Genomic DNA, 16,681 nt, shown 5'->3' on the forward strand with positions numbered 1-16,681 from the left:
CTAAAAATGGCTACTAAAATAACTCAGACAGCAAGTAAGAATTTGGAGCTGAGCAAAGTATAGAATTTTTGCTGATAATAGAATATTCAGAATTATAAAAACTTATACTAAGACAATTATTTACAGTTGGAAGCTTATTGAAGTTCCCTGGGGTATTTTGTATGTAAAATTAGGCCTTAACCATCTGTGAAATTGTGAACCTTTGCACACATCTATTTGCATAAGGACAAATAAATTTATAAATCTAGATCCAGGCTCTATCACTGTCTCTGGATTATAGTGTCAACTTTATCTCATAGCAGAGCATTTCAACAATGCCTTCAATGAATACTGAGACCTTCTATGTGCCAAACACTGGGCTAGGTGTAGGAGCTCACAGCCCAGGGGAAGAATAGACAATAAATAACTTAAGAAGCAGACTAAATAAAAAAAAAAAAAAAAGAAGCAGACTAAATAATTCCAGATTGTGGTTCATGCAGCAAACAAGAGAGTAATAAGTTAAAGAGTAATGGGGTATGAAGACAATACTATAAATAGAGTGATCAGAAAAGCCCTTTCTGGACATATGATACCTAAGTTGAGAACTAAAAGACGGAACCATCTATGTTAAGACAACAGAAGAGTCTTCCAGACTGTTGAAAAATCTGAAATGAATTGGAACGTGGCATTCTTGAAGAACAGTAGGGCCGGTGTGGCTTAACAGAAGGTAAGAGTAGTAGAAAGGAGTTAAGGTCAGGAAGCTAATTTTATAACAAGTGGCCCAACCCTAATGTCTACAGGAAGAGAGGACATGGGGGAGGGATATAATTTCCAACTTTCTATCCAGGAACAGGGAGAGGCAAAGTGGAGCTTCAAAGGTGCTAGAATAGAACAATCTCTGTGCTCCCTTAATATTATGATTATTTTTCTTTCTAGAGAAAGGGTCAGCAAACTTTTTATTTCTCAAGCAGGGGCTGAAAAGGGATTAAGTTATCAATATTTTAGGTTTTGTGGGCCATAAAGTCTCTGTCAAAACTATTCAGTGCTGCTGTTACATAAATAAATGAAGGAAGGTGATTATGTTCCAATAAAATTTTATTTATAAAAACAGGCAGTGGGCCAGCTTTGACCTGTAGGTTTGCTGAGCCCTATACGAGAATCTTTAAAGAATTTCACATCTGTGCAGTTCACTTCTACTTCAAAAATATTATCATTCTAACGTAGTATCTCTTTAAAAATACTAGGTTCCTTTTATTATACTGATGCTAACTGAAAAAAGAAATTCTCTGCGAAAGATCTGAGCTCCAAGCATTTAATACTTAAATTAATTTGCACATCCTCAACTGATACATGGTGTCAAGGAGGCTCCCACACTATGTTTTCATTATCTCACTTTTCCCATCATTCATACAGATTGCTCCTTGGTAATTTCATCCTTCATTTCAAAACTCTTGTTACGAGGCAATAAACCATTAATGCAGCACATATATCTTCCTGAAATCTAGATGAAGAACTTAATGAAGCTACAGGACACAAAATAATTGCCAGTAGAATACATTTTCCTAAATCCGTTATGGTATTATCAACAACTTAATGGTAGTATATATTTCCATGTAGGCTGCATATTAGGGAAGTATTAATAAAATTATAGTATTTAAAGAAATCACTACATCAGGGAAGAATTATGTGTTTGTTGCAGCGAAAACACACGAAAAGGGATAAAATGACACCTTTAAAAATGAAGATTGAATCCTGAGCTAAGAATAGAAAAGTAGATAATTTCATGGATGAGTTTTAGGTCAGAATAGGTCCATCAAATGCTAATGTTTCTTCCTCCAAAATACTATTCTTTGCTTAACCCCTTGTTTTCATGTGGACTGTTCCTCACTTTGATCAGATCCTCATCGCTTCTATGCCTGGTATAAAAATGCTTTTTTATCTCTAAGTCTCCTATTTCTAAGTGAGCCTATTATTCTGTAGCCCCTAGAACAAACTCTAAATAATATTTTCATTAATATTTTACGACTGTGCTTAAAAATTTTAGAGTAGCATACTCACTTATACATGGAATCTTAAAAACAAAACAAAAAAATGAACTCATAGATACAGAGAACAGATTGGCAGTTGTCAGAGGCAGGAAGTGGGGGTGGGGAAAATAGGTAAAGGGGGTTAAAAGGTACAAACTACCAGTTAAAAAATAAGTATGTCCTGAGGTTGTAATGTACTGCATGGTGAGTATAGGTAAAAATACTGTATTGTATATTTGAAAGTCACTAAGAGAGTAACTTTAAAAGTTCTCATCACAAATATATATATATATAACTGTAAGGTAATGGATGTTAACTAGACTTACTGTGATCATTTCACAATATATACAAATATTGAATCATTAGGGTTGTACATCTGAAATGAATATAATGTATGTCAATTATATCCCAATTTATTTTTTTTATATCCCAATTTAAAAAGAGAGACATACTAGTGTATTTTATTCCCTATACTCATAGTTTAAAAAAAAAAATCATTACAGTTCATTTAAAATTTTGTTGAGAGTAGCCTGGAAATCTCTCCCTAAAAGGTAACCATTTCTTATTGATTCTTTAGCTTTCCCTTGGAATTGACTTTGAACTACATCAATCTACCAGAATTTGCCTAATATATCTAAATCTCATTATTATTCTCTTCCTCTGCTCAGTACAACTCCCGCATACCTGCCTTGGTTTTCCAGTGGTGAAGCCATTCCCAACCTCACCAAGCATTAAGTCACTTCCTCTTCTCCCCTGCAGAATAGTGGCTATCCATCTAGTTTAAGATTATCACATTGTATTATAATTATGTGTTTATTCATCTATCTTCTCCCAAATGAACTATTCACTCTTAAGAGTAACAGTTTCACATTCATCTCTTTATTCCTATTGCCTGGTTCATAGTGGGCACTCAATATGTGATTATTGAATAAATTAACACATTAATCAGCAAAAAATCTTCAGCTATGTCAACTATTTATGTTTAATTTCACTATCTTGAAGATAAGAATCGCTTCCTAATCCAAGATGTGCTACTTCCAGAATTGAAATCGATTAAAGATTTCCTCTCTAGATGTTCCAACTCAGTAGGTCTGAAGGAAAGGCCCAAGAATCAACCCTTTTCATTAGCATCCTGGCTATTTTGTGGCAGATGGCCCACAGACAATGGTTTGAGAAACTCTGAAATGAGATACTTGGTAGCTGTTCTCAAGAGAGTACCTCAAGAGGTTTAGAGGCATGGTTGCCCTTTACTATGATTAATTTCATGTATGGATGAATATATGAAATGACATAATATTTTGATTCGGATTTTACACTAAGTTAGCTTTTCAAATGGATCTTATCTTTACTGAAAATATATTTATGTTCTGTGAAATAATACATAATACACAAGAAAGAGAAGAAAGCAATATTTGAAGAACTGCAAAGTTTCATTGGATAACCTTTGACTAATTCTAATGACTTAACTCTGATTTTTTAGGAAAATCTTTTGATTACATCATCTGTCCTAGATTTAGATACCTCATAAGCTGTGCTCAAATGGGTGCCAGGGCTTTAGTACAGACTTTTGTTCAAGTCCTTACAAGAGAATTTTATATCCAGCTGTTTATTCCTTATGATAATAGAGCACTGTTTTTTCTTCCACAGTTTGTTGGCATGCACTATAGTCAGCTCCCTATAGCAGCTTCTAGGAAGGAAATAGATTCCACCACTGGAAATTGGAGTCTCAGAAATTCTGTCATGTGAACAATCCAACTTAAAACTGCCAACAAATTCACCAGCAAAAACAGGATCTTCCAAAACAAGTCTGTGTTTTTCTATTTAGATCCAACCAAAGGACCATTCATTGGAAGAATTATATATTTTTCATTTTAAGGAGAAAATTTTTTGAGATATTTAAGTATAAAATAAAGTTTATGAAACACATACTAGTGGACAACCCAGTGTTTTCCAAATACTAAGCCATATGAAAGTTTTCTAGGACCAAAGGAAAATAAGGAAAAGAAGCCCTTAAGACAAGCATCAGTTGCTTCCTGTTCACAAAGTCACATCTAGAACAGAGCAAAAACGCAAATCAGAACTGAAGTCCCTTCTATCTCTATAGGAGTCAAGTCTTGTAACAACTTCTATAATTCTTTACAAAATGTACCTATATCAGGCCACTTTAGGAACAGTATTCTGAAAATGATTATCTTTAATTAGGTCATCAATACTGAGTGTTGAACTCTTTGGTCAGCATTTATTGTTACAAACATAACTATGAAACAGAAGGTGTAAGTTCTTTTTTTTTTTCTTTCAAGATTTATTTATTTATTTGAGAGAAAGAGCAGTAGGATGGGCAGAGGGAGAGAAACTCAACCAGACTCTGTGCTAAACACAGAGCCAGATGCAGGGTTCTATCCCATGACACTGAGATCATGACCTGAGCCAAAATCAGGACTGACTCCACCAACTGGGCCACCCAAGCACCCTGAGAATGTACGTTCTGATGCTGACCCCTCCCTGCAGCACTCTGTCCCTGGATCTCTGAAGATGTCTTCTGCCCTGAGTGGAACAGGAGCTATGAACATCCCTCCTCGATCATCTCTTCAGGCTAGCTGGTTCAGGATCACATATTAACTCATGTCTTAGAATGTAGAAAAGTTGTCCAGAAAGAAAATTGCCCATGGCATAAAAAATATTCAGAAACTGATGGTTATCTATTCACAAATAACCAGCTTACATTCCTATCCTTCAATAGTCTATTCTACTAGATTCCATAGTAGAATTAAAAAATAATTCAAAGATAGCATTAGTATTTCATTATATTCCATCTTATTCCATACTTGATTTAAGGCAGCCAGGAACTAACACTTAGTAAGCACTTGTATATCATGAAATGAGTCTTGTACTTTGCATATTTTCTCATTTATCCTAACAATTTGTTATATTTTAAAATTCCCATTTTACTGATGCTGAAATCAAGGCTGTCTGAGGTTACCCTGAATATTACACAGAAGCAATATTAGGATTGAAACCTACATCTGTTAGACTTCAGTCGATCACAACACCATGCTTTCAGCAGCCAGAATCTCTCTGAATGAAACTCTTTGGCAAACCTATTTCTGCTGATTTAAAGCTGACTCAGGTAGCAAAAGCAACGTAAGGGGACAAAATAATTTGTCAGGTACCTACTGTGTCAAGGGGAATCTACTTTGACAAGCTTGTCACTCAAAACATTTTGGATTTTCTTTTATTTTGTATACAAATGATTTCAGACACATATTGAAAGGTCAGTCATATTAGTTTGCAACTAATGTTTTCTTTGCTTTAAATCCAAATGATATAATTCACCTTCAACATACATCTTTCCCCCTAAGAGTCATCTCTAAGTTACTTCTATTTTCTACATATGTGATCTTTTGAGAGAGGACAAAAATTTGTCGATATTGAAGATATTCATAAGAAAATGCCACAGGCTACATCAATAATTTTAAGATAAGAGCTTGGGAAATAACCTGAACAGTAATAGTATCAATGGAATAAGTAATTAGCATTCTAATATGACTAATCTGAAGGACATTTATTTAAATGTAAAAATTCTGGTATATTTTGATGTTTTAGAAATTATACCATAGTTAATAATATTGTTCTATTGATTTCATGACTTTAAGTAAATTCAAATGCTAAAAAACACTAGTTCCCAGTCTGATGAAATGAAAGTACAACTGTAAAGATGATAAGAGAGAGACAGAGAGAGAAAGCCAGGGGAGATTATTCAGTATAAATCAGCATTTCCTAGGTATTGCTTTTGAAAAATTTGCTTTTATGTCTAATAAATCTTGACTGCCATTTTAATAAAAGCAAGTATCTGCTATTCATAGACCATCAATGAGTACTAAGTATGCATTTAAACCAGAGTTTTTGTAATTTGGAGGCCCAATGATACAAGAATTGTGGTGCTGAAATGGAGAAAAGAAGAAACTTATGATACACACTCTGGCAGTCTAGTCCCATCAATACATGGCACCTCTACAGCTATGTCTTTTTCTAAGAAAGTCACTCACAGACATTTTTTCCCCACGTAGTCCTCAGGAAGCCTCACAACTCTTCTCAATATAATAACCCCAGCTTATGCTTTTAGCAGATTAAAGTTGGCACTAAAGATGAAGCTCATCTCCTATCCTAGGAGAAGACACATGAGTATTATTGACTCTAGAGGAGAAATGGACATCTGAGTATAAGTTTGCACTCCCTCTACCACCACCACATATGAACCAATTAGGAGAGACATTACAATAGGTCCCATTCTTAAAGGAAGGACAGAACCAGTGTTTATTGAATGATTACTACATTCAGTTCTTAGAAAAGCTCTTACAGCTAAAGATTCTTTTTCTGCATTTTTAAGCTGAGAAAATGAAGTGCAAAGAGGTTAACTGTATCTGGTGGTGTCTGCTATAAATACATAGAGTGCCTTTCCTCATCTAGATATTCTAAGTAGTTGTAACTTGCAAATACAAGTTACATTAAGTTCATGTTAGCCCATCTCGCTTTTATTATTGTTTTTGCATTTTTTTCTCTTGATTAGTTTTACTTTTTCCATGTGTCCCATAACAGCAGCTGCAAAGAGTGATCATTCCACCTTATCCTTTTCAAATTCTGTGCCTCTAATTTCTGTCTTTTGTCTAATTGCAATAGCTGGTATCTTTAAAATGATAGTGCTGATCATGGAAATCCTCACCTTCTTCCATGTGTTTATGAGGAAATAGTACTGCTTCCTCCATCATGATTGATGTTATCTTTGGAGTTGACCCAACCATATTTTTTTATCATTAAGAATATTTTACTTAAGGTTTTAAGTCAAGAATGAACATGGACTTTTTTAGCAGCTTTACAGAGATATAATTCACAGGCTATCCAATCTAATGGCTTTTAGTATATTCAGAGTTGTGCAACCTATACAATCTAATAAAATTAGATTATTTAATCTAAATAATCTAATCTAATTTAGAATTTGATTTTCATTACCCCCGCCCTAAAAAAAACCTCAGGTCTATTAGTAGTCTCCCCCTTCCTGACTCCAGCCCCAACCTTAGACAACCACCAATCTACTTTTATTTCTATAGGTTTGCCAATTCTGGATATTTTATGTAAGCAGATCATACAATATATGGTCTTTGGGACTGGCTTACAACAAAATATTCACAGATGGTCATATGACCCACTTTACATCTATTACTAAGACAAAGTATGTTGATATTTTCTAATTAGAACCACCTTCACATTCTTGGAATGACCTCTTTAAATGACAACTGAATTACCTTTTGCTAGTAATTTACTTAGGATTTTTAAACCAATATTGTGTTGCATATTGTTTTATGTGATTTTTTGCTGGATTTTTGTTGGTAATAATGTTATGTATACTACTTCATAAAATGGATTTGGAAGATTTTCTTCTTCATCTAGGTTCTGGAGCAATTTAACTAGCATTGGATTTATCCCCTGTGTAGCTGTCTGAACAGGGTCCTTTTTAAAGGATTAACTTTAAGAACTTTATTTCTCCTTAGTTTTTCAAAGCTGTCTTCCTTTTTCTGGAATCTATTTTGGTAAACTTTATTTTCCTAGAAAACTATCCATTTCAAAATATTTCAACTGTATAAACATGGAGCTTAGAAAACCAGTCTGTGATTTACTTAATTTCATCTGCAACTGAAGTAATTTTTCTGTTTATTATTTCGTATATTTGTGCTTTCTCGCCTTTACTTTCCTATTTAACTGACATTTATCTCATTTATTTCTCAAGACTCAGCTTTGATACACATACAGCTTTACCACTTTTCAGTTTTTTAGTTTATTGATTTTTACTTTACCTTACTAATTCCATACTTCTGTTGTCCTTTTGGTCTTTTTCTAACTGCTTCAGTTATGTGTTTAATTCATTTATGATCATGCTTTCTTATTCATTAATGTAAATACATAATGCTTTATCCTGTAACCCTCGCTTTCACTATAAACCCTCTGTACTATTATGTAGTAGTTTCATTATCAACGAAATTATCACTCTGCTACTTCATGTTTATGAATTATTTAAGAGAAAACGTCAACATTTCTATGTGGTAGGACCTTTTTATTGATTGCTTAATTGATTGAAATATAGTTGGCACACAATGTTATATTAGCTTCAGGTATAAAACACAGAGATTCAACAACTCTGTAGGTCATGTTATGCTCACCACAGGTCTACTAACTGTAATGCTATGCTATTACAATACCATTAACTCTATTCCCTATACTGTTAACTCTTATCCCTGTAAATTGTTCATTCCCAAACTGGAATCCTGTACCTCCCACTCCCCCTCACCCATTTGGCCCAACCCTTTAGCCCCCTCCCCTCTGGCAACCACCAATTTGTTCTCTAGTCTGTTTCTGCTTTTGTTTGTTCCACATATAAGTGAAATAATATGGTATTTGTTTTCCATGTCTGACCTATTTCACTTAGCATAATACCTTCCAGATCTAATCTTGTTAGCAATGGCAAAATCTCATTCTCTTTTATGGCTCAGTAATACTCCATTATATATACATATACACGCAAACATATATGTGTGTGTATATATATATATATCATCACATATATATCTCATATATCATTTTTAAATATGTACTATATATACCACATATATGTAATATATATGTATATATCACAATCCATTGATCTATAGATTCATTCATCTCTTTATCCATTCATGTATGGATGGACACCTGGGTTTTCTCTATACCTTGATTATTGTAAATAATGCTGTGATAAACATAGAGGTGAATATATTTTTGAATTAGTGTTTTTTGTTTTCTTTGGGTAAATATTCATTAGCTAAATTACTGGATCATATGGTATTTTTACTTTTAATTTTTTTGAGGAACCTCCATACTGTTTTCCAAAGTGGTTGAAGGAATTTACACTCCCACCGACAGTGCATAAGGTTCCCTTTTCTTGTGTGGGACTTTTGATTTTCTGATTTTAAGTTCTAATTTATTGCATTTATATTACACAATTTTGTCTACACTATTTTATGACATATGATATAGTCATTCCTTGTGACTATCCCAAGACAGTTGAAAATACAGCATATTATCTATTTTTAAGGCACAAAGTTCAACATATACCAGTAAATCCACCTCATAAATCTATCTTGTACTTGTATTTTCCATATCCTTAGTGTTTGTTTTTACAATTTGTTTTTAGGTTTTATTTATTTCTTTCTTTATTTACTTGACAGAGAGAAAGCACAAGCAGGCAGAGCAGCAGGTAGAAAGAGAGGAGACGCAGACTCCCCACTGAGCAGGAAGCTCAATGTGGGGCTTGATCCCAGGGCCCTGAGATGATGGCCTGAGCTGAAGGCAGATGCTTAGCCTACTGAGCCACCCAGGAACCCCCTTAGTGTTTGTTTTTAATCCTTAGTTGTTTCTGTCCACTTGATTTTTTGTCCCTTTGATGAGTTAAAATCTATAATGACTACTGTGTTTCTACTTCTTCCTATAATTTCCTAGCATTTTCTTTATAAATGTTGATTTTATATTACTTAGGGCTCAATAATCATAATTTTTGTATTTATTTGAAAGTGTTCCCATTAACGGTATTGGTACTTTTCTTTGGTGTGTTTATTTTTTGCCATAAATTACATATAAATAGGCCAAATTCTCACTGTTAAACCTTCTGCCATCATTTTTTTCTCATCACTTGGAAAACTAAAGTTCATCCTCTCATGATTTCTTCCAGAAAAATTCATGAGAACAATATTCCCTAAGTTCTTACATATTTGATGTATGTATGTATTGTCTTTACACTTAAATGGCAGCTTGTCTGAGTATAAAATTTGGGGAACACATTTCTTTTCCTTGAAGACTATTAAGAATTGTTTCATTAGTATCAAATGCTGCTATACAACAATTTAAAGACAGGCTGATTTCTTTTCACTTTTAAGTGACTTAATTTTATTGCTTAGCTTCCCAAATGATTCTTTATTTTTGATGTCTCATTATTGCCTATTTCCTCGTTGGCATAGGCTAAACTGCTGTCATAAGTTACACAAACTCATTATGTAAGAGCTAAAAAAGAATAGAAATTATTTTCTTGTTAGGGGATAAATATTCCAGGTTAGAATTTAAGGAACTTCTTCTAATCCACGTGGCCATTCAGTTCTTGTTTCTTTGATCATTGTGGTCACAACAGCAGCCCACTGGAAGGAAGAAGGAGCACTGAGGAATGCTCATGTATATTATGTGGGCTATGTTAAAAATAGGACAGACACATAAATTCTGCTTACATGCCATTGACTAGAATGCAGTCATCTGACACAAAAGCGGCCAGAAAATGTGTTAAGTATCCAAGAAGAAAAATTTTAAAAGCTTTTTAGGTGGGCACTAGCAATTTTAGCCACAATCTGCTCCTGGACCACCATATAACTATGCAGATCCTACTGACCACACATAAAAAACATTCACTTCTCCCCAAGGGAAACACCCCAACATTATTCACTAATTTAATCTAACTGAAAGTCCATGATTTCTATCCTTTATATCAGGTCCAATTCTGGTTCCTTAAGAATTAACCATCTACAGATTAAAAATACAAGTTATCTAATCACCAATCTCATGAAAAAACACACATCCAACATACAATAATGGATTACAGACATGATAACCACAATAACAATTTCCATTTTAAAAAGGATAGAAGAGAAGCACCCAGTAATTACAGCAATGATGGAATCCAGCTAGGCAAGCATTGTGAAGTCTTAGCAAAGTTGGAAGTTTCTCAATTATATCTCAGAACTGCTCTCTCTAAAGAGTTTGCTGTTTCCCATATCCTCTTACTCTACCCTCCAGAAGATTCTTCTTTGTCTCTTATCCATGACCATATCTGAAGTGAGGATTGGGAAATATGACCCCCTTGGAAACTGTATATTGGAAACAATGTGTGCTAGAGAGGTATATTAGTCCAAGATCCAGCCCATACCCTTTCTATGGGCTACAATGGCAACAATGTGACCCAGAGCAAAGGATTAATGAAAATGTTGATTGGGCCTATGTAGCAGACTTTGATGGAATAAGAAGCCCGAATCCCTGAACGACTATGGAAAAGAGGTCCTCTTTCATGAACTTGGAATATTTGACCTTGACGATTATGTTAATAAGCAATGAATTCTTTTGTATTTTGATTATACTTGTTAAAGTACTCTAGCCTTCACTAATTAATATGGCAATTCATAATAGGAATGAGACAATGCCATAAATCTGACTTTAAATATATGATATTGGCTTAGAGGTTAGACAGTGAGTGGCAAAGAAAATGACATAAGCTAAAGAGCTAGAGACCCATGTTATGCGAGGGCAAGCCATTAAATATGATTCAATCCAATGAATAGAACTATGTCACATGGTCACTCCTAAACTAAGCAGAAAAGTATGATCTAGCTCTGTGCCCAGGAGTAGGAAGAGAAGATTTTGGTAGTCAGCAGTCTCTGGCAGATCCATCTTGTATCAGTTTTGTTTTGTTTTGTTTTAGGGTTTTTCTTGTTTTTTGTTTGTTTGTTTGTGTTGAGACTTGCTGTGCTCATTTACTCTGTAGATTTAATGCTTTTGTTCATGAAGAATGTTTTCAGAAGTCTTTGTACCAATCTAATACTTCCATTTTCTTCTTTAGGGCCTCCATTTAAACTTACATTTTATCTGCTTTGAGTATGTTTAATATCTACACCTACATTTAACCCAGGCCATTTACAAAGGGGATAAGCTATCAAGGAGTACTTGATGAAAAGAATTATTTCAGAAAATTCATTAAAATTTTCACAGGATTACCAAAACAAATGAATAAAGAAAAGTAAGCAGTTGTGGATAATATTACATATCTGGTAGACTCTTCTATTCATACTCCTTAATTCTAATCTGAATACTTATTATTATTACTTTATACTTAATTTTTCAAAACATGTGATACATATTTAGAAAAATTAGACTTCTAGGGCAACATTCCCTAAGTGACACACCATTCCTCTGACTTGTCCACTGTGCACACAAGAATCTTGGCTACAAAAGGTAATTAGAGCTGGAGTAATAGCACCCTATGAAGTCAACAAAAGAGGCATTGAGAAAAATTAAATGATTCCCATGAAAAAGGAACAAAATGGAAGTCTAATTACAAAATAAGCAAATGTGTATAAAAACTATAATGCTACAGTAGGATTGAGATATTAATTTTTTCATAACAATCTAGTTATTTTAAATAAACCAACCAAAGCTAAGAGAACAGTATCTAATCTGGTTCTCTGAATTTTCATTTTTGTTCACTGTCTACTTTCTCCTATTCCTTTTCTATGTATCTACCAAAATATTCTAAATTGAGACAGGACTTTCTTATGCCCGATTCTTTGTTATTATTATTCATTAAAATTATTCCATCTCTTAATTTATAATTTGATGTTAATCTTATATATCTAGGATTCATTTACTACACACTTAAGGAAATTGGTTTCACAAAAATGTTATTTTAAAACACATATTTCTTACTACTTATTTCCTTAAGAATCAACTCAACTTAGTCATTGGAGCACTCCAAGATTTCCCCCATTCTATTCCTTTGTTTTTTATTCTACACTGTCATGATGAAATATATTATATTTAATTTACAGTGGCAGAAATACTAATTCCTAGATTGGGTTGTGAGTTCACATTTAATCCTTCAATGAGCTGAAATATCATGGTTAGAATACAAGCTGTATCACAACAATAACATTTCCAGCAATTGAAGTAATTTGTGGATTTTACTATTCAACAATTCCACATATACATTTTACTATACTTTTACATACTCTCTTCTTTTGTCTTTCAAAATGATGACTTCATTTTTAACAATGTTGAGATTACATAGATACTAGAATCTTCTTTATTCTCTACATTGATATTTTACTGTTTTAATCACCTCCTTCCCACTCTATTGGTGAGAGAGGAATTCCCACCCTAGAGTTGGGCAAATGGCCCAACACACAGTACCCAACAGAGGACAAATGAGAGCAAGAGCAGGTATTAGTCACATACACTAGGAGAGAAGAACAATGGCCCAGGAGAGAACACTATACTGGGCCACGCAGCAATTGCACTGGGGGACAAAACAGTGAACAGCAGGGACTGTGGGAGGCAGGTGGGATGGCCCCCTCTTAATTCAAGGTTCCCACAGAAGAATGCAATTGGCTTGTTTGAATAATTCATAGAATGTGAAAGAAGTGAAACCCAACAGTCAGAAATAATCTAGAACTGCATTTGGTCATTTTAATACAGAGCATTGTTTGACTAGGAGATCTTATCTGCAGAAGCAAAGTGGGAAATGGAACTTGTAGTAAGACCTCTGAAAGCCCTTCTCATTTTACCAATCTCAGGCCTTATACCATATTTACCTGCATAAATATACAGTAGTAACCAAAGAACACAAACTCTACCAAATTTTCAGGCATAATTTTACTCACTGTGACTTATAAAATTTCTTAGATGTCATCTATCTTGAGGGAAAACAACTTCCTCTTATCAAATGTACGTACCAGTGATAGGGGAATTATTTGTTCCTTACAATTCTGGCAATGACTCAGTGCCTTAACAGTCCCTTCGTACCCAGAAAAGCAAGCTACTACTTTGTTATCTCAGTATGTCATCCCCAGTCTTGATGTTAAAGATGGTTTGTATTCCCTGAATAGTATTTGTGTACTACACTCATGTAGGCATACACATGCCTTCAATACAGCTCTGGGGATGTTCTCAATGGTGCATCTTCAGTTACCATTTCTTTCCTGTGGCAAGATTCAGAAATGCTTAAACCTCATGCTTCTCAAAAAGTGTTTTCTGAAACTGTTTCCTGTCTGATACAAAAACAATAAGCACCAACACCTCCTCAGGGGTGACTGTGTTAGGAAGATATTTGGAGTCCCACCAGGGTAATCTATCCGTAACTACTAAATAAGTGCTTTGAATATGGCTGAGAGATTTGGTTTCCTTATCCAGGTTAAACATATCCCAACAATATTGCTTATATTATTCTTTTTTCGTAATACAAAGGTAAATGTCAGTCCCTTCCAAGTAATCACAAATTCTTAATTTTAAAAAGTCTGAATTGATGTGGCTTTATTTTACTTTGGAATAAAAGAATATTCTATGTCAAGGGCCTGCTTAATAAGTGTCCTAGAGCCTAAGGGAATCTGACAAAGAATAAAAATCATTCCCAACTATTTTTAATAATAGAAAAAAGCTATATTTCTTTACTCAAAGTGTAGTTTTATTTGAAGGAACACTGGGGACTCAAGATTTTAGAAGATTATGGGCATATGAACATCATCCATTCTCAGCTTAAAGACCAAATTGCCAAAATAATTCAACCCTAGAATGCTATCAAAAGCCAGTTTGAATCTTCAGTAAATGAGTTAGCCACCTATTAGGGAGTCCTGGTGAAGGAAATGAACACAACAGGGAATAAAATCAGAAGATCTCTAGCTAAACATATCGAATATCAGCTTTCAGAGTCAGAGCTGCAAAGATGATCCATAGCAAGGTGAACCTGCTCTATAAGCAAAAGCTCGTAAGGGTTTTCTGACCTCTCAGTTTTGTGTAACACTGAAATGCATAAATGTAGTCTCAGACTCCTTAAGAAATGCATTTCTGTGCACTTATGCTTCATCTGGGCTTCTCTATTTTATTCTCTCCTGAAACTGCATTTGTTAAAGTATTACAGTTCATTTAATGCTGTATATGTAACTTTTGATTTATGCTATTACCCTTCTTTCTTGGCACATGGCACTGGTACTTCTCATTTCTACCACAAAATAAATCATCCAGATTTCGAAGAAAAGTCTATTCACAGTTGTTTATTTTTAAAGTCTCTGATGCATTGGTACTGGAAAGTGATACAAAATATCTAAATAAAATCAAGTTGTGTCTGGATGAAAAACCATCCAACAGCAAACTCACTAGCCTACAATCATATGATTTCTATATTGAGGCAAAATTTGCATAATTTGGTTTCAGGTAGCCCCCTTGGTCCTTCCTTACTTTCCTTCTTTATAGCATTTCTCTTTTATATGTTCCTGGACTCTGCTGCCATCACTTTCCATTAAATGAGATGATTTTTATACAAGTACCTAGCATGTGGCCAGATTATAGCACTCAACACCATTCCTCTTTGCTTGACTAACTACAAGATGAAATCTAGTAAATTACTTTACACCAAGGTATCAATGGCCTTCCAGTTCTCCCTTTGTAGTGGATACATTTTGCTATAAATCTGGGGTGCACCACTTCTCTCTCCTATACCAACTAAATGTTTTTCTTCAAAGAATTTTCCTTTCTCCTTTCCATGTTTCCGGGGGGGGGGGGGGGGGGGGCGGGTACCAATCCCAGCACATCTTTCTTTCTAGGTGCCAGAGTGGGCCAGTGGTCTGTTCTAGGCTTACTGGGTTCCTCTGACACATATCTGAATCTAAAGCAGAGAGCCAAAGGACAGATAATCAATAGGTGCCAAGTACTCAATGGTACTCAACTCTCTAGGGAGAAATCCCACAAGTTCCCACTATTAACAACCTAAGCCTTCCTAGCTCTTTACCCTTTCTGAGAAAGGACTATTCACCTCTGTCTTTAAATCAGTCACCTCTGACCAGTCACCTCATAATATCACATACTTTGCTTAAATCACTCAAATTCAGTTTCTGTGCATATAACCTAGGACACTTAACACACACCACCACTGCTGACACCACCACCACCCCAGAGTGGGGGTAGAGAAGAGCTTGCATTTTTTTAAGAGAAATCTAAAAGGCAAGATAATCATTCATTCAGGGATCCCTGGGTGGCGCAGCGGTTTGGCGCCTGCCTTTGGCCCAGGGCGCGATCCTGGAGACCCGGGATCAAATCCCACGTCGGGCTCCCGGTGCATGGAGCCTGCTTCTCCCTCTGCCTGTGTCTCTGCCTCTTTCTCTCTCTCTGTGTGACTATCATAAAAAAATAAAAAAAAAAAAAAAAAAAAAGATAATCATTCATTCAAATAAATAAGATTCTGATAGTGAAACATCAAGGGTCAGAAAGATAAAAATAAACAAAAAAAATGGGCTGAAGGGGGATCCCTAAGGGGCTCAGCGGTTTAGCACCTGCCTTCCGCCCAGGGTGTGATCCTAGAGTCCCGGGATAGAGTCCCAGGATCAAGGCCTACATCAGGCTCCCTGCATGGAGCCTGCTTCCTCTGCCTGTGTCTCTGCCTCTCTCTCTGTGTGTGTCTCTGACGAATAAATAGATAAAATCTTGAAAAAAAAAAAGAAAAAAATTAGGCTGAGGGCGAAAGTTTCTCATCCTTATATTCCTTGATTGATACTGTGTATCTAACTTATAGCCTTCTTAAACTCTTCAGAACCTAGAAATATTTAAAACACATCTAACTATTTTAATTCATCTGAGTTAATTTTTAAAGAAATGAAGAGATGAAAGGCTTCAGGATCTCCTTAGACATTAGAAAAAAATATTATATTTTTGATACACAAAATATGGCCTTAAATTATTTTTGTGTATGTATATAAATTTATATTTATTTATGTATATGTATTTATGTGTATTTGTGTGTGAATATATATGTATATATGAATTGCATTAAAATTTTGAAAGATTTTATG

At 34.8% G+C, this 16,681-nt stretch overlaps 1 long non-coding RNA gene across 3 annotated transcripts in view; it reads left to right on the plus strand.

Moving 5' to 3' along the window:
• The first annotated feature begins 662 nt into the window (after window positions 1-662).
• Window positions 663-16,681, plus strand: part of LOC144315525 (uncharacterized) — a 65,178-nt gene continuing 49,159 nt past the window's right edge. For all 3 annotated transcript variants that reach the window (XR_013381242.1, XR_013381243.1, XR_013381241.1), the window contains exon 1: window positions 663-706. This is a non-coding gene — a long non-coding RNA (uncharacterized LOC144315525). The remainder of the gene's footprint in view (window positions 707-16,681) is intronic.

This window comes from Canis aureus, chromosome 6 (assembly GCF_053574225.1).
Source record: "Canis aureus isolate CA01 chromosome 6, VMU_Caureus_v.1.0, whole genome shotgun sequence".
Classification (NCBI taxonomy): domain Eukaryota; kingdom Metazoa; phylum Chordata; class Mammalia; order Carnivora; family Canidae; genus Canis; species Canis aureus.